Source organism: Grampus griseus, assembly GCF_964374135.1.
Source record: "Grampus griseus genome assembly, chromosome: 11".
NCBI classification, from domain to species: domain Eukaryota; kingdom Metazoa; phylum Chordata; class Mammalia; order Artiodactyla; family Delphinidae; genus Grampus; species Grampus griseus.
The window spans coordinates 1,909,689-1,931,133 of record NC_139005.1 but is presented as its reverse complement, the minus strand read 5'-3'; the positions used below and the strand labels follow the sequence as shown (position 1 = coordinate 1,931,133).

Genomic DNA, 21,445 nt, shown 5'->3' with positions numbered 1-21,445 from the left:
CTGACTTGTATGTATTGATGTTGTGTATGCTGACACATCTGATGAGATGAAATTTAACTTGCCTGTCTGTCACCAGACTGAGCACAGCCCTGCTTTTAAATTGAATGGGAAAACACAAACACTTCTGAGTCAAAGCTGTTGATTTAAATAGCAAAACGTTTATTTATTTTATAGCCTGTCTTGTTCACAAGAGCCGTTAAAGTTATAACAAGTTGAGGTTGGTAACAGGTATGAAGGACGTGGATGTCATGACACCTGGGAGTCCCAGATCAGCATCTCAACCCGGAGGTGACTTGTTAAAGAACTCTGCTGTTTCTGTTTGTTTTCTATGTTTTTATATGTCTTTTTAGATTCTCTGCCCTTGCTTTAAACTTTTTATTAGGAAGAATAAAGGTGGGAGGTCTGAATGGAAGAAATCGTTTTAACAAGTGAAGGCTCTAATCTCAGTTCCCATTATAAGAGTGTCTCTTTTCCAGTGTTGTTTCCATCTCTTTGTTGGAGAAACATAAGTGCCAAACTATTGGTAAAAAGTGTTCAGTGAGAGGGTGACATGAATCTTTTGGGGAGCCCTTTGATCAGACCACCAGAGCTCTTGTGAGCTAGGGTAGCGCCATAGCAAGGAAGAAGGGTACCTTCCAAGCAGACGTGTCATGGTATGTACTACAGGGAGTCCCCTCATAACTTAGATACAAGGATCTGGTTTCTTTAGTGTCAAGTGTAGAAAGACAAACTGACATTTATTAGCAAAGCTGAAGGAAAATTGATCTTTCCAGAATGAGTTTCTTTCAGTGCCCTATTCTTAGATAAATGTCTCGGTCCACTTTCTATTTGAATATTTATTAATGTACAGTTAAACAGAGCTTGGGTAGTGGAGAGCCTCAGAGAAGGGGTAGTGTCAACCATTGTTCCAGGGTAAGGAAGGATTTTTTTGTATCTTGATTTTATCTTTTTTACATTCTTCCCTCTATTTTCAAAATGTTCCCCATTTTGTCTTTCTGTAAAGATGTTTTTCTGCTTTGGGATCATTGTTTAGTGACAAGTCTTACATACCAGAGATCATGTAGAAATTTTGGCAATTAATAATAAATCATGTCATGGTATATAGACTGCTGTTACATGTTCTTTTTTAAGCTATTGTGTGAACTGTTTATAATTTGCTTTCTGGGGCAGATTGATTGATATTAATAGGCTTTTTTTTTTTTTTTTTTTTGGCGGTACGTGGGCCTCTCACTGTTGTGGCCTCTCCCGTTGCGGAGCACAGGCTCCAGACGTGCAGGCCCAGCGGCCATGGCTCACGGGCCCAGCCGCTCCGCGGCATATGGGATCTTCCCGGACCGGGGCACGAACCCGTGTCTCCCTGCGTCGGCAGGCGGACTCCCAACCACTGCGCCACCAGGGAAGCCCAATAGGCTATTTTTATTTTATTTATTTTTCTTGTACTTTCTTTTTTTCTTTTTTCTCACACACACACACACACACGCACACTGTATTTCATTTTTACAAGAGATAAATAGACTGACACCAAGCATTGTAAATGGGTGACCACAACAAAAGCAACAATGATTGCAATTACCAAACACGAAACACACTCATACTATGTCGTAATATTGACATTCAGTGCAGGAATCCTCCACTGTAACAGCTCCTTTACTTTGCAGAGAAAATTGATTTGTATATTTTTTGCCTCTGAGTCCTTGTGGGATTTTTTTTTTTTAATTCAAACAGAAAGTCACAAAAATTATAACCACCCCCATCAGTTCACTCAGTCCCATGTAATTAATTTTTTTTATCTTGATCTTTTGTTAGCACTTTTATGAGTTCATCAGTTTTCCATTAGAGTTCTGAAAATGCTTATTCATTCAGTTCAGCAGTACAGTCAGTTACCAGAAACCTGTACTCGTCAGAGTCTTTTCCATGAATTCCCTGAAGATGAAACCCTTTTATAGGAACGTATTTGCAAAAGCATCAGAGTGCACCCAGCACTATCTGTAAATGACAAAAGTCTTAAAAATGACCACGGTTAAAGATTTGATGAAAGTTCATTATAATGCAATTGACAAGGAAATTTAGTTATTTGAGATATACATTTTAAAGTAATAACTAGAATTTATGACTTATAACATTATACCAGAACATATAAGATTTTTAGGAATTTCATATAATGTCTGAAACATTTATATTAACATATTTCCATACAAATAACCCAAAGAAAGTTTAGTATTAGTTGTTTTGTTTGTTTGTTTGCTTTTTATACTGCAGGTTCTTATTAGTCATCAGTTTTATACACATCAGTGTATACATGTCAATCCCAATCGCCCAATTCAGCACACCACCATCCCCACCCCCCCGCTGCTTTACCACCTTGGTGTCCATATGTTTGTTCTCTACATCTGTGTCTCAACTTCTGCCCTGCAAACTGGTTCATCTGTACCATTTTTCTAGGTTCCACATACATGCGTTAATATACAATATTTGTTTTTCTCTTTCTGACTTACTGCACTCTGTATGACAGTCTCTAGATCCGTCCACGTCTCAACAAATGACTCAATTTCGTTCCTTTTTATGGCTGAGTAATGTTCCATTGGATATATGTGCCACAACTTCTTTATTCATTCGTCTGTTGATGGGCATTTAGGTTGCTTCCATGACCTGGTTATTGTAAATAGTGCTGCGGTGAACATTGGGGTGCACGTGTCTTTTTGAATTATGGTTTTCTCAGGGTATATGCCCAGTAGTGGGATTGCTGGATCATATGGTAATTCTGTTTTTAGTTTTTTAAAGAACCTCCAGACTGTTCTCCGTAGTGGCTGGATCATTTTACATTCCCACCAACAGTGCAGGAGGGTTCCCTTTTCTCCACACCCTCTCCAGCATTTGTTGTTTGTAGATTTTCTGATGATGCCCATTCTAACTGGTGTGAGGTGATACCTCATTGTAGTTTTGATTTGCATTTCTCTAATAATTAGTGATGTTGAGCAGCTTTTCATGTGCTTCTTGGCCATCTGTATGTCTTCTTTGGAGAAATGTCTATTTAGGTCTTCTGCCCATTTTTGCATTGGGTTGTTTGTTTTTTTGATATTGAGCTGCATGAGCTGCTTGTATATTTTGGAGATTAATCCTTTGTCAGTTGCTTCATTTGCAAATATTTTCTCCCATTCTGAGGGTTGTCTTTTCATCTTGTTTATGGTCTCCTTTGCTGTGCAAAAGCTTCTAAGTTTCATTAGGTCCCATTTGTTTATTTTTGTTTTTATTTCCATTTCTCTAGGAGGTGAGTCAAAAAGGATCTTGCTGTGATTTATGTCACAGAGTGTTCTGCCTCTGTTTTCCTCTGAGAGTTTTATAGTGTCTGGCCTTACGTTTAGGTCTTTAATCCATTTTGAGTTTATTTTTGTGTATGGTGTTAGGGAGTGTTCTAATTTCATTCTCTTACACAGAGCTGTACAGTTTTCCCAGCACCACTTATGGAAGAGACTGTCTTTTCTCCACTTTATATTCTGGCCTCCTTCATCAAAGATAAGGTGACCATATGTGCACGGGCTTTCTATCCTGTTCCGTTGATCTACATTTCTGTTTTTGTGCCAGTACCGTACTGTCTTGATTACTGTAGCTTTGTAGCATAGTCTGAAGTCTGGGAGCCTGATTCCTCCAGCTCTGTTTTTCTTTCTCAAGATTGCTTTGGCTTTTCGGGGTCTTTTGTGTTTCCATACAAATTGTGAAATTCTTTTGTTCTACTTCTGTGAAAAATGCCATTGGTAGTTTGATAGGGATTGCACTGAATCTGTAGATTGCTTTGGGTAGTATAGTCACTTTCACAATGTTGATTCTTCCAGTCCAAGAACATGGTATATCTCTCCATCTGTTTGTATCGCCTTAATTTCTTTCATCAGTGTCTTATAGTTTTCTGCATACAGGTCTTTTGTCTCCTTAGGTAGGTTTATTCCTAGGTGGGTTTTTTTTTTGTTTTTTTTTTTTTGCAGTACGCGGGCCTCTCACTGTTGTGGCCTCTTCCGTTGCGGAGCACAGGCTCCGGATGCGCAGGCTCAGCGGCCATGGCTCACGGGCCCAGCCTCTCTGCGGCATGTGGGATCTTCCCGGACCGGGGCACAAACCCGTGTCCCCTGCATCGGCAGGCGGACTCTCAACCACTGCACCACCAGGGAAGCCCGTATTCCTAGTTGTTTTATTCTTTTTGTTGCAATGGTAAATGGGAGTGTTTCCTTAACTTCTCTTTCAGATTTTTAATCATTAGTGTATAGGAATGCAACAGATATCTGTGCATTAATTTTGTATCCTGCTACTTTACCAAATTCATTGATTAGCTCTAGTAGTTTTCTGGTAGTATCTTTAGGATCCTCTATGTATAGTATCATGTCACCTGCAAACAGTGACAGTTTTACTTCTTCTTTTCTGATTTGGATTCCTTTTCTTCTTCTTCTCTGACTACTGTGGCTAAAACTTCCAAAACTATGTTGGGCAATAGTGGTGAGAGTGGGCAACCTTGTCTTGTTCCTGATCTTAGTGGAAATGGTTTCAGGTTTCCACCATGGAGAACGATGCTGGCTGTGGATTTGTCATATATGGCCTTTATTATGTTGATTTAAATTCCCTCGATGCCTACCAATCCTTTAACTTATGATGCGATACCAACTCTTTAACTTATGATGCCAAAAAATCATATATCAAGTTAAGATCCTAGTTATATAAACTCTTTAAGAGGTATACAAGCACAGTCGTTGTGGAAGACTCCTGGTCTAGGGGCGGGCGGGCAGATTAGGCTGAGTACCTCATATACTGGCAGTGGAGGTGGAGAAGAGTGAGCAGGTTTAGAATGGAAACAGAGCTAAAAAGATTTGATGAATTGCATGTATGGGTAAGGGTGAAAAAGAAACAAAAGTGATCCTCCGATTTCTGACAGGACGCCTGAGAGGTGGTGGTTCCGTTTTCTGAGATGAGAATGCCCTAGCAAGAAACTTGTTCAGGGTAAGAACTAAGAAATTGTGCTGAAGAGTGTTAGCTGTATTAGTAGGAGAAGTAGAATTGCTACCACGTCAGGTTTGTACTTTCAGCCCAGTTCTCTCTTCTGAGATCCAAGCTAAGTCTACTTCCTATCTACTTTGTATCTTTACTCCAGCATTTCATTGAAATCTCAACCTGAAACCATCCAAATTCAGAACTCTTTATTTCTTAGCCTCAAACCAGTTTTTCCCTCAGGCTTTTTCATCTCACCTGAGAAAACACTCTTATCCTACAAAGCTGAAATTAGCATCCTCAGTTAGGAGAATCAAGTCCAAGAAAGGCAGAAGTGATATGTTAGGTACAGAGATTTTATACTGTGCCTCTCTAGTTCAGAAGGCCACTGCAGAACTTTAGGGAAACTATAGTACCTGGTGGCTAGAAAAGTGGGTTCTCAAGTTGGAAGCCTTCGTTGGAATTATGGTTCCATCACTTACAAATTGTGATCTTGGGCGAGTTATTTCTGTGTCAGTTCTTGAGCTGTCAAAGAAACTTGGTACTGGTATATAGTGCTATAAAGGTGCTGGCCTAATCTGGTATATCTACCGCATGAAGAGAGGTTGTTGTATGTGTAAAGAGAGTAGTCAGTCAACATTAGCTACTACTGATACTTCTCTTGCTACCACCACTGCCCTCGATAGCTCCAAGGGGAGGACTGATCCAACCTGGCTAGGCTCCAGAGAAACTTACTATCTATAGACCCTACCTGGTTGATTCGGTACCAGTGATGACATGCTTATTGTTAAAAGTTCCCGGTTACATATATATGAAGTTTGAATTCCTGTGAATTGAGGAAATCCTTGTCCTCTCCCCTTGCCTGGCCTAGAATTTTGTAGTATCTACATCAGCTGAGGATGCCACAGCCAGCTAACAGGTTGCTCAGGTGGGCATGGTTTTGCTCATTGGGTTGTTCGTTCTGTGAGTGTGTCTTAGGCCAGTGCAGGATCGTAGTCTGTGCATTATTTTCCAGTTTACTTTTAGGTTTTCCTCATGAAGAGAGTATGGGTAGCTTTAGTAAAGGACTACAAATGTGTACTGTGAACTCCTATCCTAATGCTAAATATTTTTCAGTTTTACAAAGTCGTGTATTCTGTGGGTTTCTTTAGGAAGGAGAAAGGGAAAGAAAAGAATACTTTTTTAGCACTATCTGAAGCAAAATATGGATTTTAGAACATTATGCTTATACCTTATTCCTAGAAATAAGAAGATACAAAATATTTAGGATTTTAAAAATTTGTGTTTGATCCTCATAACCTTAAATTACAATTGGAAATATCTGTTTGAATTTTCATGACTTTTTTTCCCCCTTAAACACATAGATGTACACACACACACTTCCTGTGTACTGAAAGTACCTAGAAAACAGATTTTTTTCAGTAGCAGTGTACACTCTTGGTGCTCACATGTGGTATCCAAATCCCATTCCCTATTAAAAGGATTTGAATTCTAAACAGAGGTTACTTTTTCACTCTTGACATAAATTCTGTGGATATACACTTTTCGTTACAAGTGCTTGATGGTTACTGGAGCCTCCGAAGTCTATAGGAGCGCTGTCCAGGAGGACCTGGAGACGCTGGGCGTGTCTTACAAGATGTGAGCGAGATGACAGCCCAGCCCCACGTTCCAGCTGAATACCTCAACTGTGCCTAGAGCCCCGGCAGGACTGAGTTTTTATATTTATTTAATCTGTCCAGTGGTCAGTGTATCAGACAGCTGGATTCTCTCATGTGTTAGATGGATGGATAAATACATAGACACACATGTACTTAGCAGCTACTACTCAGTTTTTTTCTCCTGAGCCTGTCAGAGTTGTAGAAATGAAATATACAAGTACATGCACTTTTTTTGCTTGTCCTTGGTCCCTTTTTCACTTTTGTTTTTGGGAAAACATCCGTGGTCTACATGTTAGTCAAAAGTAATTTTTCCTTTAAGAAATAATGGGGAAATATGAGATGTCATAATCATGTGTGTTTCCCCATATTCATATAACTAGACACTTAAATTTATAGCATGAGCATTGGAGTTAGTGTCAGAAAAAGGAGTAGAATAGTTATACAAGTGAGAAGGAGATGTCTGTCCCCCAGGAGTATGTGCCACCCCAGCATTGTTAAGAGTTTAATGGCCTCAGAGATATCACCTATTTCATTTATTCCATTGTTCATTTAATTAATTTTATTGAGAGGCTGCTGTGTTCTAGAAGCTGTGACTATTTTTGTGAGCCAGACAAAATGGTCCCTTCTCCTAACGGCGTTTATATGTTAGGGAGATCGGTGATCACAGATTTAAACATATTCTTTAAAGTTGTGCCACAGACAAATCAAGTCCTGTATAGTGTTTTATGAAAGAGCAGAACAAGAGAATGAATGGTCAGGGAAGGCATCACAAAGGCATTGATGCTTAAACTGAGACGTGGAAAAGTATACAGGACTTAGTGAGATTAAGAATGGCCAGAGGTTTACCTCCGGGGGAACCACGGTGTGTGGACCCCCTGATGGAAGAACGAGGCGCAATCAGAGAACCGAAGGAAAACCGGTTAGTGGAGAGGAGTGAGTAGAAGCGAGCTGGTGGCTGAGCGCGTAGGTAGGCGAGTGGGTAAATAAACAAGTGAGAACAGATGGTCTGACATGAAACTGGAGAGGTAGGAAGAAACCAGATTGTGGTGTAAATCGTTTCAAACAGAAGAGTGATGAAAATCCATTTTAGGTTTTGAGAGCCTATTCTGGCAGTTATCTGAAGAATAAATAGAGAGAGAGCACGGGTAGGAGGGCCGTACCTGTCAGGAAGATGCGGCATGATGCAAGGGCGGGGGAGGGTGTTGGCTGCTTGGAGGTGGGACGAGCAGGGTCTGCTGCTGGTCTGCGTGGGGAAGGTTAGGGAGGAGGATGTGGGGGGGCCGATGCCCACCTTTTCCGCCATGACGGTGTAAGTGGAGGGTGGTGGTGTTTATTCAACTCTGCAGAAGCTGGAGGAGGGGGAGTTTAAGGTAGGGGGTCAGCTTTGTACATGTCAAATTGGAGGTGCCTGTGTCCTGTTTCTCATGATGTCAAGTAGGCAGTTGGATATACACGTTTAGCTCAGAAGAGTGCTCTGAGCTCAGAATATAAAGTCGGGAGATGAGGTGTGGCTGGCTTTTTTTCTTCACTTTAGCTTTGTGTTTGCCATTCACAGCATACACGCCTCTTCCAGTTAACCTCAAATGCACGTAAACTGAGAGAGTACCTGTTTACTCTGTATATTTCTGCAAAGTAAGCTTTTGATGAGTCCATAAATATGTGCCTGGCTTATTACCAGAAGATGTGGCCCACAGGACACGTACATAGCATCTTTCTCTTAATACAACGACTGCTCGAGGTACTGCCTTTACTGATTACCTGTTAGCTGCCAGTCTCCACGATAACGCTTTCTCAGTAGTCTTGTTTAATCATTTCGATAGTAAAGTCTTGGATGTATTTAATATTTCTTGGATAGAAAAAGAGCACCAGTGCTCACTGGGTCCTTTTTCAGAAGGGTGCAGACTGGTTTGCATTTATGAAACTGCATTTCCCTCTGTATGAAGCAGTGTCTTCATCTTTGCCCTTTTCTCTTGTCTGCATAAATCCCACTTCTCCTTCCATACATTCCTCTCTGACCTTCCAAGTCTGAGTTGCGTGTCTCCCCCATGTTTTGCAGCAGCATCCTGTACTGTTTGTTTTACTGTGTTGTTATGACTTATTTACTGTCACTGAAGAGACGCTCTGTCTTCTCTAGTAGAATGAAAGCTCCGTGAGGGCCAGGCTGTGTCTTGTTTACTGCTGTATCTTTGATACCTACCGTCACGTCTGATACACAGTGGCAATCAATGAATATTTTTTGAGTGCATGAGTGAATGAATGAAATTTAATTCTGACCACCTGAGTGTCTGTACCCCTAATAGCAGCAGCATCACTTTATTTACTAAACAATTTAAAGTTTCATGGTAAGTTTATGATTTTTACAGACCTTACCAAACATTTTTTTAAATTGATACATGTTTTTATTCTTTGCTGCCGTTCCTTTCCATGGGATTTAATGAAGCGCTTTGTCATCTGATCAGAAAAACTCAAAAGATTTCAGAATTGTAGATTTAAAGACTTAGAATAGATATCATTATTTGAGCGTAATTTACCCTTTTTTTTGTTGCTTGAGTTTAAAGCATGGTAGCCAGAATGGAAAAGTAAAATTTAGGAATCATTGGGATTCCTGTGACCTATTCTTCAGTGGGAAGTAGAGGACTTGTGTTTCCTGGGACGAACGTGCAGCACTAACCACACTGAGGCTGGCCTGAGAGCCCCTGGGAGCTAAACGTCTTGTGTACATCTGGTCTTCTGCTCTGATAGCAGCAAGCCATGTTCATAAAAACATCTGAAAGCTCAAAACGTTCTACATAACAGACATAAACTATGGTCAGATTAGTATGAAAATCTTTTTGTTCCTACCCTGTTTTCCTTCCAGTGGAATTAATACTTCTGATCATCATTGGTAAATTTAACATTTGATTTTTCAAGATTGGTGTCATCTCTCCCCACCTTAAAAATAGATTTGTAATATTATTAAGATTGTTTCCTTTTATATAGTGCTATCATGGGCTATATTTATAGCTTATGGAAGTTTCTTAACACATGTTAAATTGTTTTTCTTTACTTATCCTTTTAAGTCTTAAACTGATTTCTGTGTCAGGAGTGGTGGGGATTTTTGACTTGAGTAGCTGAGCAGTCTAAAAGCGTTACAAATGCAAACATTTGTCTCAGAACTATAGAGAATCATTGTCTTATATAAGAAAGTCTAGTCGTAAGTTAGCAATGTAAACTGTGCTTTTAAAGCAGTTTACTGATTTCTGCAGAAGTCATCATTTCTCATCAGTGCAAAGATTGAAGATACTGTTGTTATGAAACATTTTATTGATAAACATATGGAAAGTACATTTTTAATATTCAAGGATCCGAGGAGATGTGACAGTTAACTTCACAGCCGTCATCTCTTTGCCATTGTGTAATCACTTGAGTATTTAAATCAGGCTCTGTCAAGAGGAACCTAGTAAGTTTCACTGTGGACTCTTGCTCTCATGTCAGTGAGTTTGAATCTCCTTTGTTATGGTGACTGGTTATGAAATCAGTCACTTGACAGACCCTGAAGTGAGACTGCTGGAAATACGTCATGTCTGCCTTCACGGTGACAGCTGGCTACAAAACAAACCCCACCAGAGCCTTTCTGCAATTGACAAGGGACTTCAAAGGCCAACAGGGCTGCCACTTCAAAGAGAGTTCTGCCATCTCTGACTTGTTGAAAGAAGAAGTTAAATGGCTGTACCCGGCCATAGCAGAAATCTCCATGTTTAGACTTCTCCTCCTTTTGATCTTAGAGAGATGTATGAAATGGGCTTCAAGTTAAAGGAATGATACAGTCTGCGGTAATGGCGACCCAATATTATTCTGCATTTCAATCCACTTATTAATGGAAATTACCCAAATATGTTCAAATAACAGCATGTCTAAAAATTCAAATGTCTCAGACAGTGAATGTTCAAAAGAAGAGCTGAAACTGTGTGAATCTTGTAGCCACCTTCACAAGTGCGGAATAAGTCAGATGGTGAATTAAAATGAAACTCTCAGTGTTTTAAAAGCGCTCCTTCAGTTTCTGCTTGTAATTTTTACCCCGTTTAGTAAAATCAAGCTCTGAATGTTGATAGTAAGAATGAGAGACAACTAAAGCCTATCATCTCAAGGCTGATTTTCATGGTTTAAACTGACATTTCTCTGTTTTTAATAACGCTTTACTTAAAAATTTAAACAGCTCTGTACTATTCAAAATCTTATTCATCCAGTTATGCTGGATACACTTTTGAATTAATTACTTCATCTTTGTATTAAACAAGCAAGCAGAAATCTCAGAGTTTAAATACAACTTTTAATAGATCAGAATATTAAACAAGCATCTTCAAGAATAACAAGGAAAAGGCAGCAACATGAATTCCTTCAGTTAGAATGGCATGACCTTTTCTTAATTACATGGTTTTCCTCTTATCCTATGTATTACAGAAGGATGAAGCTAAAAATCCTTAAAATTCTTTCACCCTGAACTTCTACTTTCTTATTTCCTTCTTACATAAAATAAAAAAAGTTTGACTTGCCAGAAGCTTGGGCCAATATAACTTCCTCTATAATTTTGCCAGATGGGGTCACTAGACAACAGCTAAAGAAAGTCTGAAAGAAAACTGAAGCCTCCAGGAAGTAACCACATGCAATGGTTATGGCAAAACAAAACAAAACAAACCCCTGTATTCATCAGTAGTTCGTAGAGTAGTTCTTACAGTAGTACACTTCTGGTTGTCTTTTTGGTTAGTTTCTTACTTTTGAAAAGTTTTGAAAAAATAGTACATGATTATGTTATCCTGGAACTTCAGGAAATATCTGTGTCTCTGAATTTCAGGTTGATTTTTTCTTTTTATTCAACAAAAGGACCACATCTGTGTTTTCAAAAGTTAAAATCAGATGAAAAAATTAACTGCAGTGGAGAAGAAATAAAACCTTGGCATACTCCAAAATGAACCACACAGTTGAGTGCGGGAGTCTGTAGATGCTGGTTTTCAAAGTAGGTGTGTTTTTATACTTGTGTCTAAACTGTGTAACCACTGCCACACTGGGAAGTGCTTTTGGAATCTTTGTGGCAGATCTGTAACAGATGATGTTTAGTTTGCTTGTAATGGTTCTTGGGGTGTCTGGCCCTTATTCTGTTACCTCCTGCTGTGCAGTTTGAGAAACCAAGTTATTGATGACAGAGGCAGTCATCCAGGATATGGCTGAAGGTGAAATCGTGGGAGCCAGATGGCTTCCTGCTGATCTTTATATGCAGTTTATGTTCTCCTTGGCTGTGCCTTCCTGGATGTTTTCAGTGAAACATGTTTTCCTAGAGAAATCTGCACAGCGGCACTTATCCTACACAGCAGATAGTTCTCGTGTGCGGCATGGCCCCGAGCTCTGCGTCAGTGCTCCTGTGTCCCTTCCTCTGACGTCCACCCTCTTTAGTGAATTAACGAAGAGGCAGCGAGGGTGGGTGTGAAGGGCTTTGAGCCAGCATCAGGTGACGTGGGTTCGGTTTCTTCTGTTTATTAACTGTGACGTAGGGCGAGTTTCATAGTCTTTCCAGGGCTCTGTACTCTCACCTGTGTGGAGTAACTTATTCCCCCACAAGTGTTTTGGTCGCCTCTAAAGGCAGGACACAAATGTTGAGCCTCATTTATTATGGCCAGACCAGAATAATCGTGTGTGTGTGTGTGTGTGTGTGTGTGTGTGTGTGTGTGTGTGTGTGTGTGTGTGTGTGTGTGTGTGAGATACTTATGAGTTCCCTCTTGGCATCCTTGGGTTGCCAGACGTTAAATCCCACACTTTTACTTTACTCCTTTGGCTAATCATATACTTTTGATAAGGTCAAATAACTGTCATTGGTCAATATTTTCTTTGTAACCATTTTTCAGGGGTTATATTGAAATATGTTTTCCCCACAAAATGTATCTCTAATTAATAAAATGTCACTTTTTTACTTCTAGGTAGCTATTTGATTTTTTTTTAGCAATGCAAATGAGCATTAACATTTCCAGTTAAAATGCCAGTAAGTTTTTGGTTTCATTGTTGAAAACTTAAGGAAACAGTCTGAAGCTGATTTATTCAAATTGTTTATTTGACCTTAGAGGAAGGGCTTGAGCCCTAAATGCTCTCTTCCCTGTTGGCGACTTCATGCTAGCGAGAGGACTGCTGTTTTCTGTAATAAAGGTGAATTAAGGTTTTCTCCATGTGAAATAACCAAATACATAATTTTAACTCAGGAAATTTCTTTCCAAAGCCTATAGGCAACGTATACAGCCCTCCTGTCATGTACTGTATCCTGTTACCTTGACTTCCCAGCAATGCAGAAACAATTGTTTTTCAGGAGAGAACTTACCAGAGCTCGAAGTTCAAGGGAAAGTCTTGTCATTCCTCCTCTTTTTGTATTTCTTTTCCTGAGTTACCCAGATGCAGAAAAGTGCAAAATGATAGTTGTCCCATCTTCTTCGCCGGAGACAGAAAGTGTGATGCTATCTAGATTATTTCTGTCCTTCTTTCTTACGGGCATAGAATAGGAGCCGTGGAGTTTATGTGGACCTGGGAAACTATTAAGTTTATATTTTACTTGATTCTGGTGCAACCTGTTTGTTGCTAAGATAAGCAAGTTATAGGAGACATTAATCAAGTAACAGTCTCCGGAAAAAATAGTTTTCAGTGCTTAATTCAGATTTTTACCTTTTAGTTTTGATGCTGTGTTACCAAGAAATCACCTAAGGAGAGTTGGCAGTGAGATAAACACTGGCCCTTTCAAAGCCTTTTTCCACCCTCAGTCACTCAGATGATGAGAGTCCTACCAGTAGGGGGACATTTGCTTTGCTTTGAAAATGCACCCACATTTTACTGATGTCTGATTTTTCAAGCTCCACTTTGGAGTGATGAGTGCTTATTTTAGGATTTATCTACCCAAGCCCTCTGCGCTGTTTTTAAAAAAAAAAAAAAGGAAAATTGAGATGGCTTGAAAAAGAAGCATTTCCTTCACATTGTTGTGTTTCCACTCTTTTAAAATTGACTTCAGTTGAAGATTTGTTACCACAGCACAATGTTACTGGAAACCTAAAGGCAGCTGCCAGTGAAGGAATGCAGCCAGTCAGTGTGAACTTAGCTCCCCTGCATGTCAGCCTCAGCTGTGCGGGTGCGTGTGAGCCACATGCATTGCTAAGCATTATTAAGTGTCCTAAGGGAATGTGAAGCATATTTTGAGGGACAGTAAAAACACGTTGTAAGTTCTTCACCCATGGAGCACGTTAATTACCAAAAGTGTCATTCGCTGATTTCACCTGGCATTGTCGAATATTGGAGAAATCCAACTATATATAAAAAGTCAAGAAATCTAGTGGCTCCCAAAGTTGAACTGTGGCTTCTGTGGTTTTTCTTCAGTGCTGTTATCTGTGACTTCTACCCATGTTTGGGTTCTTTATAAAGTCCGGAATAAAAGGTAGTAGTAATGCCTGACAGTCCCTAAGTCTAACATTCTGCTGAATTCAGTGGCACCTGTTACCGTTAGGTTACCTCAAGAATCACTTATATCTTATTTTCAATAAACAGAATAGAGAGTTGTAATCAACACTATCATATGTCATATGCATTCAAATGGGGACTAAAAAAGCCAAAATATTTAAATTCTTATTTTAGGGGCCTCTGATTCATTTTGAAGTGCCCACTCTCTTCAGCGAACCTATTGGAGTTAATTTTGCTGTGCCTCTCATCCTGCATTTCAGCAGATGTTGCTCCCCACCCCCAAAAGCCCCCGAGCATCTGTGCTCTGCACCTTCGTCCCCATATTGTTCAGTGCCTTCTTGCCCTAACCCAGCTCTTCCACTCTTCTCATCCCTTTTACATTTCCTGCTAGGTCACCAGAATTCACAGATTCATCTGTCTTCACTTATTCACCCATTCAACAAATACTCATTGAGTATCTGCTCTGTGCCTGGCCCTGGCACAAACACTCTTATTTTACTTCTTGGACCACGTTCACCTTCTTTGCCCGAAGTGTAATCTGGCCTCTCCGCTGCAAACTCCCCACAGCCCTTCCTGGTGGTCAGTAAATGTGAATTCCGTCTTGCTTCCTGTTACCCTTCAGACCTCTGGTCCATCACACCCATCCAAAGAGCCTCTGCTTCCTCAGGGCTCATGCTGTTCAGCTGTAGTGTGAAGCTTCTCACTGCAGGCTTTTGCTGCCTCACCAGCTTCAGCATCTGTGTGGATAACCCACTTGTCTGTCCTCTCTGCTTCCTGGCCCGAGAGGTCGCCGCCTTTCTTCATTCCATATCTGGCATCCTAGACCTTGCTAACGCAGTCCACCTCCAGCCCACTCATTATAGCGTCCTCCTCTCAGATCACACTTTGCTGTCATTTCAGCTTTCAGGTTTCCACTGCAACTATGTTTCTTGAGTTTCTTTGTCTCTTTTTGCTTTATACCAATCCACTGGCCCTGGCTTGGCGTCCCTCTCTGTTCAGCTTAGATTCCTTGGGCCATTATTTTAGTCATTCTGATTTTAACATTCTAAATCATCTCGCTCCTCTGTTTGGTCACATCCTTTGGTACCTCTGTTGCTCTGGGGGGAAAAGCCAAAAGCCCCTCGTATGGCCTGCACAGCGCTGCATCTGCCCGCTTCCTCCTTTCCTGCCACGTGTGCACCCTTCTTCCTCTTGCTCTCAGGGCTTGCGATGCTTTCATCTTCTCTTGTAGGTATATGCATTCCCGCTTCAGGGTTTCTAAACTTGCTGGGCGCTGGAGCTGGAATGCTCTTTTCCTCCCCATCTGCTCCTTGACTTTCTTGGGGAAACTTTCTCTAGGCCCACAAAACATGGATCAAAGTCTCATGTTACTTTTTTTTTTTTTTTGAGGTACGCGGGCCTCTCACTGCTGTGGCCTCTCCCGTTGCGGAGCACAGGCTCCGGACGCGCAGGCTCAGGGGCCCAGCCGCTCCGCGGCATGTGGTATCCTCCCGGACCGGGGCACGAACCCGTGTCCCCTGCATCGGCAGGTGGACTCTCAACCACTGCGCCACCAGGGAAGCCCTCATGTTACTTATTCTCATGGCGTCTTGTTCTTCCTTACATAAAACTATTCATGATTTATGATTATACATTTACAAATACTATTAGTTAATGACTGTATCTCTACATGGAGCACTAGGGAAGCACGTGTATTTCTATTAAGCCCTGGTGGTATAATGCACAGTGCCTGGCACATGGAGGGAGTTAAGTACCTGGGGGCGTGGGGAGCGGATGGGAGAGAAGGGAGAGAAAGGACGGATAGAAAGATGCAAAAGTGGGCACAGGCACACTCCCCAGAGGGATTCCTTAGGTACAGTTGTGGGAGGCTGTTTTAGGACTTTTTGAACACTGATACATTGTAGCAAAGCAGCATTAACTGTGAACAGCAGTGGAGTCTGACCGCCTTCTGACCGCCTGGGTTGGAACCCTAGCTCTGCCTCCTCCGGCTGTGTGACCTGGGGTTAGGCACTTAAACTCTGAACCTGCTTCCTCTTCTGTAAAACTGATGCTAACAATAATGCCACCTCATAGGATCCTCGTGAGGATGATGAGGCAACATATGTAAAAGGCTTAGCGCATTCAAAGTATTCAGATAATGTAAGTTGCTCTTATTATTATTGTAATAGCTATAGGTATTCCATATTCATAAAATACCGCACTATTGGTATATACCTGGTCAAAGAATTACCATGCTTTGACAAAGAGAACATATGGGGATAAAGAGACGATTTCTAATATAAATACTAGCATAAATCTCTTGGGAATTCTGTGAATTCAAATTCTCATTAGTAGTGGTTGTGAGGTACCTAAAGCAGTTTGTTAGGAGAAGGTAGGGGAATGTATGTATGTAGTTATGTATATAAGTTCTCATTAATACTTCAAACATGCTTCTCAACTCAAGAGCTAGATAACTTTTTTTGGGGGGGGGCTTGTATAACAGAGTGGGTCTTAATCTAGAATTTCATTGAAATCAGGAAAACTAGGGGACTTATACGAAAATCTGACTTACAGAATTACATTAATGTAAATGTAATGTAAATTACATTTACATTAATGAATGCTTAACCTCTAGATAATCTTCTTTTTATATCCCTCCTTTTTTCTTCTAATCATTTCTTTCTCCTTTGGAGACTTATGCCTCTTATCTTCCCAAGAAACTGTAACAAGATTTTCCATAAGCATCTTGGAAACTACAAAAAGTATTTTGCTCTTCGTTGTGGAACAGAAGAAGGAGGGAAACTTGAAGATGCAGTCTCTGCCAGCACCTACCTGAAGCGCCCAGTTGCTTTGCTCTCTTAGGGAAAATGGGTCTGTGGTAAAGCCATGATTTGTTCCCTTCTTATTCTGAGTAAAAGTTTATTAGCTTGTGATTTAAGCAAACCATCTGGTCCTGCTGGCACTGCACACTGTCAGCCTTGAACTTTCTCCTTAATATTTTAGTGGAGGCAGTTAGGTTACATACTTGAATCCCAGCTCTGTTTTTTTTTAAGTGTCTCATAGCGTGTGCTTTCGAGAATCATACTGTGACCTGGAGCACATTTTAAAATTGTGGAGAATTTCTTCATTGTTCGGTGTGGTATGTATCTCCTCTTCTACTCGGCTTTCATTACCTTCGTTTCTCAGTGTCTGTACCCAAAACTACACAACAACTGCTGTGTGGTGGGCACAGAGCGGGGTGGGTGTCCAAGTGGAGACAGCTGAATGTGTTCTCTGGGACTGTGGGAAAGTAACAGAAAGTGCAGAATTTCCATCTGGCTTTGAAGCTGTTTCCCTGGCTTGGAACCAGAGCACAAATCAGGTGATTAGCTGGAAATCCTGGTTCATGGCACCGTTCTTGCATTGAATGCTAAAGTGCTTTAAAGCTTATTTGGATGTATGTATGATCTGAGGTGGAAATACCTTGACACCTTGACCTGGCACTCAAATGGGTGGGAAAATTAAGCAATCTTTAAGAAAATTATGTTTTACTAACAAGGAAATTCTATAAGTTCAAGTTTGGAATGAAAGATAAAACATATCTGTAACCATGGCAGACTAGATGCTGGGAAAATAACTTCCACAGAAACAATTGAAGATGGCTGATAAAATATGCATTCATAAGTTGTCAAGAATGTAGAAAATTCTCAGGCCAGGGGATGAACAGAGAGGGAATTCAAAGATAAGTACTTGGTAAGCTGTTGAACTTGAACGTTGGTTTTTGTATCTTGGCAGGACAAAAGAAAATGTCCATGGCAGCCCACGGTAGAGAGTCTAAGAGACAAACCTCCCCCCTTTTTATAAAAAGGGTCCATAACACCCAGAATTGGTCCTTTGAAAACACTGAGAAATTTGACTGGCCTTGGGTGAGACTAAAAGAGAAAAAGAAAGAAGGCACAGTGAGCAAGCAACTTTTGGAATGATAAAGGGCTCCTAACTCCAAGTCCTGCCAGTATTGAAAAGATACAAGGATATCTTTGCCAGTACATTTGAAGATTTAGACTAAGTGAGCAAATGCCAAGGAAAATGAAACTCAGCAAAGCTAGCTAAATATGAAAAAGAAAACCTGAAAGAAAAAAAAAGAGTTGGTAATAAAATTTTTTCCCACAAATTTCAAGCCCAGAGAGTTATATTGGTGATTTTTAATAAACATACAAGGAACAAATCATTTCAATCTTATAGAAACAATTCCAGAAAAATAAAAAAGAGGGACATATTTTATAAGGCCAGCATAACTTCATATCAAAACTTGACAGAGTTAATACAGGAAAGTAAAAGTTTAGGCCTGTCTCAAGCACGAACATAAATACAGAAATTCCTGAACAAAATATCGCTGGAGTCCAAGGTGAGTGTGTGTGAAGAGGAAAGATATGCTTGAAGGAGTGAGGTTCATTCCAGGATTTTAATAGTGGTTTCATTAGAAGACTACTTACTGTAGTCTACCACATTGAAATGTGATAGGAGAAAAGTCATATAATCCTCTCAAGAAATGCAGAAACTTTATATTAATTTATAATTTAAAAAAATTCTTAACTAGCTAGTAGTAGACGGGAATTTCCTTAACCTGTCAAAGGACAGCTATTAAAAATTATACTACTTACTTATGGATAAAACTTTTAAAGTATTCTATTTATGATCACAAATGAGACAGAGTACGTGCTGTCAACATCTTTGTAGACTTTCTGGGCTCTGCAGTAAGGCAAGTAAAAGAAATAAATACTATAAGGATTGGAAGGTAAGCGAGAAAACTACCATTAAGATATGAATGTTTGTCTACATAGTAGAGAAAAAGTCCATAAAGACTATTTAAGTAGACACTAGATACAGTGTAAGTTTATAGAAATCAGTGGCATTTCTATAGCCTGCACCAAAATGAAAATTACATTTTTAAAAAAAGATAATATTTAATATAGCATTTAAAAAAGTATAAAGTTCCAAGGAATAAGTATTATTAGAATGTTCAAGATCATTATGGGGGAAATTATAAATCTTTTCTGAAAGATATTAAAGTCCTAAATATACATCTCTTCCATATATCTCTTCCATGAACTGTTGTAGAACAGTGCCCGGATTATGCTAGACTCAGGAAATATTTTTTGCAGAAATTCAAAAATAGCTAAGATGCTCTTGAAAAGAGAACACCATTTCTCTTAGATGTCAAACCTTATAAAGCTATAATAATTAAAATAATGTGGTTTTGGTGTAGGAATAGGCAAACCAGTGGATCATAATAGAAAGCATAGAAACATATCCATGTTTACGGGGATACTGGATGGATGTCAAAGGTGAAGATAGAATGGATTTTTCAATAAATGGTTCTGAGACACTGATCAGTGTTATTGCTAAAAGTGAGACAGTCATTATGTGATATAATATGATGTACACACCTTGCCTATGGAGTACTGTTATCAGAAAGACCAAACAAACCCAAATCTCATGAAGCCTTTACCTGTTACTTTCAGTTTACAAGAAACATGAGGACCAGAGGAACACCATAAATAGTATCATTAAAAAAAACAGTCAACTGAATCCAAAATGTGGGTCATTCTATAAGACAAGTGACTCATTTTCGCTAAGAAGTTAATGGCATGGGAACTTTAAAATGTAAAGCAATAGGCCAGTTGTCCAAGCACCTTTCAATCAAAAGAATATTCTTCCCTCATTGAATTGCCTTGACACTCTTGTGTCAAAAATTAGTTTACCATAAAAGTTAGGGTTTATCTCTGGATTCTCAGTTCTTTTCCATTGGTCTCTTTGTCCATCCTTATGCCAGTACCATCCTGAAACTCTGTAGTAAGTTTTGAAGTCAAGAAGTATGAGTCCTCTTTCCCCCCACCCCCAGATTACTTATTTTAGCTGTCTTTCATTTCCATATGAGTTTTAGGGTCAGCTTGTCAGTTTCTGGGAAAAAGAGAGCTTTTATAGGGATTTTGTTGAACCTGTAGATCAGTTTGGAGAGTATTGCCATCTTAATATTACATCTTTCAATCCATGAACATGTTGTCTTTCTATTTATTTAAATCTTTAATTTCTTTTAGCAACCTTTTATAGTTTTCAACAGAAACCTTGCTCTTTTTTTTTTTGCTAAATTTATACCTAGGTGTTTCCTTCTTTTTTATGCTATATTAAATGGAATCGTCTTCTTACTTTCATTTTTGGAATGTTCATTGTCTGTGTATCGATATACAGTTGATTTTTGTGTATTGATCTTGTATCCTGTAACCTTTGTATACTTATTTGTTTACTTTTTTAAAAATTTATTGGGCTTCCCTGGTGGCGCAGTGGTTGAGTGTCCGCCTGCCGATGCAGGGGACATGGGTTCGTGCCCTGGTCCGCGAAGATCCCACATGCCACGGAGCGGCTGGGCCCGTGAGCCATGGCCGCTGAGCCTGCGCGTCCGGAGCCTGTGCTCTGCAACGGGAGAGGCCACAACAGTGAGAGGCCCGCGTACTACACACACACACACAAAATTATTTATTTTTGGCTGTGTTGGGTCTTTGTTGCTGCGCATGGGCTTTCTGTAGTTGCAGCGAGTGGGGGCTACTCTTTGTTGTGGTGCACGGCCGTCTCATTGCGGTGGCTTTTCTTGTGGAGCATGGGCTCTAGGCATGTGGGCTTCAGTAATTGCAGCACACGGGCTCAGTAGTTGTGACTCGCGGGCTCTAGAGTGCAGGCTCAGTATTTGTGACGCACGGGCTTAGTTGCTCCGCGGCATGTGGGATCTTCCCGGACCAGGGCTCGAACCCATGTCCCCTGCGTTGGCAGGTGGATTCTCAACTACTGCACCACCAGGGAAGCCCCTATTTGTTTACTTTTTAAGACGGATTCCTTAGGATTATTCTCTTTATAAGATTATATCATCTTCAGCTAGAGAAAATTGTATGTCTTCCTTTCCAATATGGATGCCTTTAAATTTTTTGCAGCTTACTTTTTACTGGCTATCATCTCTAGTACAATATTAAACAGAAGTGGTGAGAACAGACATCCTGGTCTTGTTCTTGGTCTTAGAGGGAAAGCATGCAGTCTTTCATCACTAAAAGTTTTTCATAGATGCCATTTATTGGCTTGAGGAAGTTCTCCTCTATTCCTAGTTTCTTGAATATTTTTATCATGAAAGGGTTTTGGAAATTGTCAGATGCTTTTTCTATATCTTTTGAAATGATCATGTGGTTTTTGCCATGTATTTTATTAATATGATTTATTACATTTATTTTATATGTTAAACCAACCTTGCATTCTTGGGATAAATCTCAATTTTTATATCTTGCTGGCTTTGATTTTATAGTATTTTTTGCATCTATAGCCATAAGGGGTATTCCTCTAAGCTTTCTTTTTTTCTT

The 21,445-nt window shown here is 40.0% G+C and overlaps 1 protein-coding gene across 2 annotated transcripts in view; it reads left to right on the top strand.

The window, feature by feature from the left end:
• ERC1 (ELKS/RAB6-interacting/CAST family member 1) overlaps nt 1–21,445 on the top strand; it is a 394,109-nt gene that overhangs the window by 191,497 nt on the left and 181,167 nt on the right. The window lies entirely within an intron of this gene.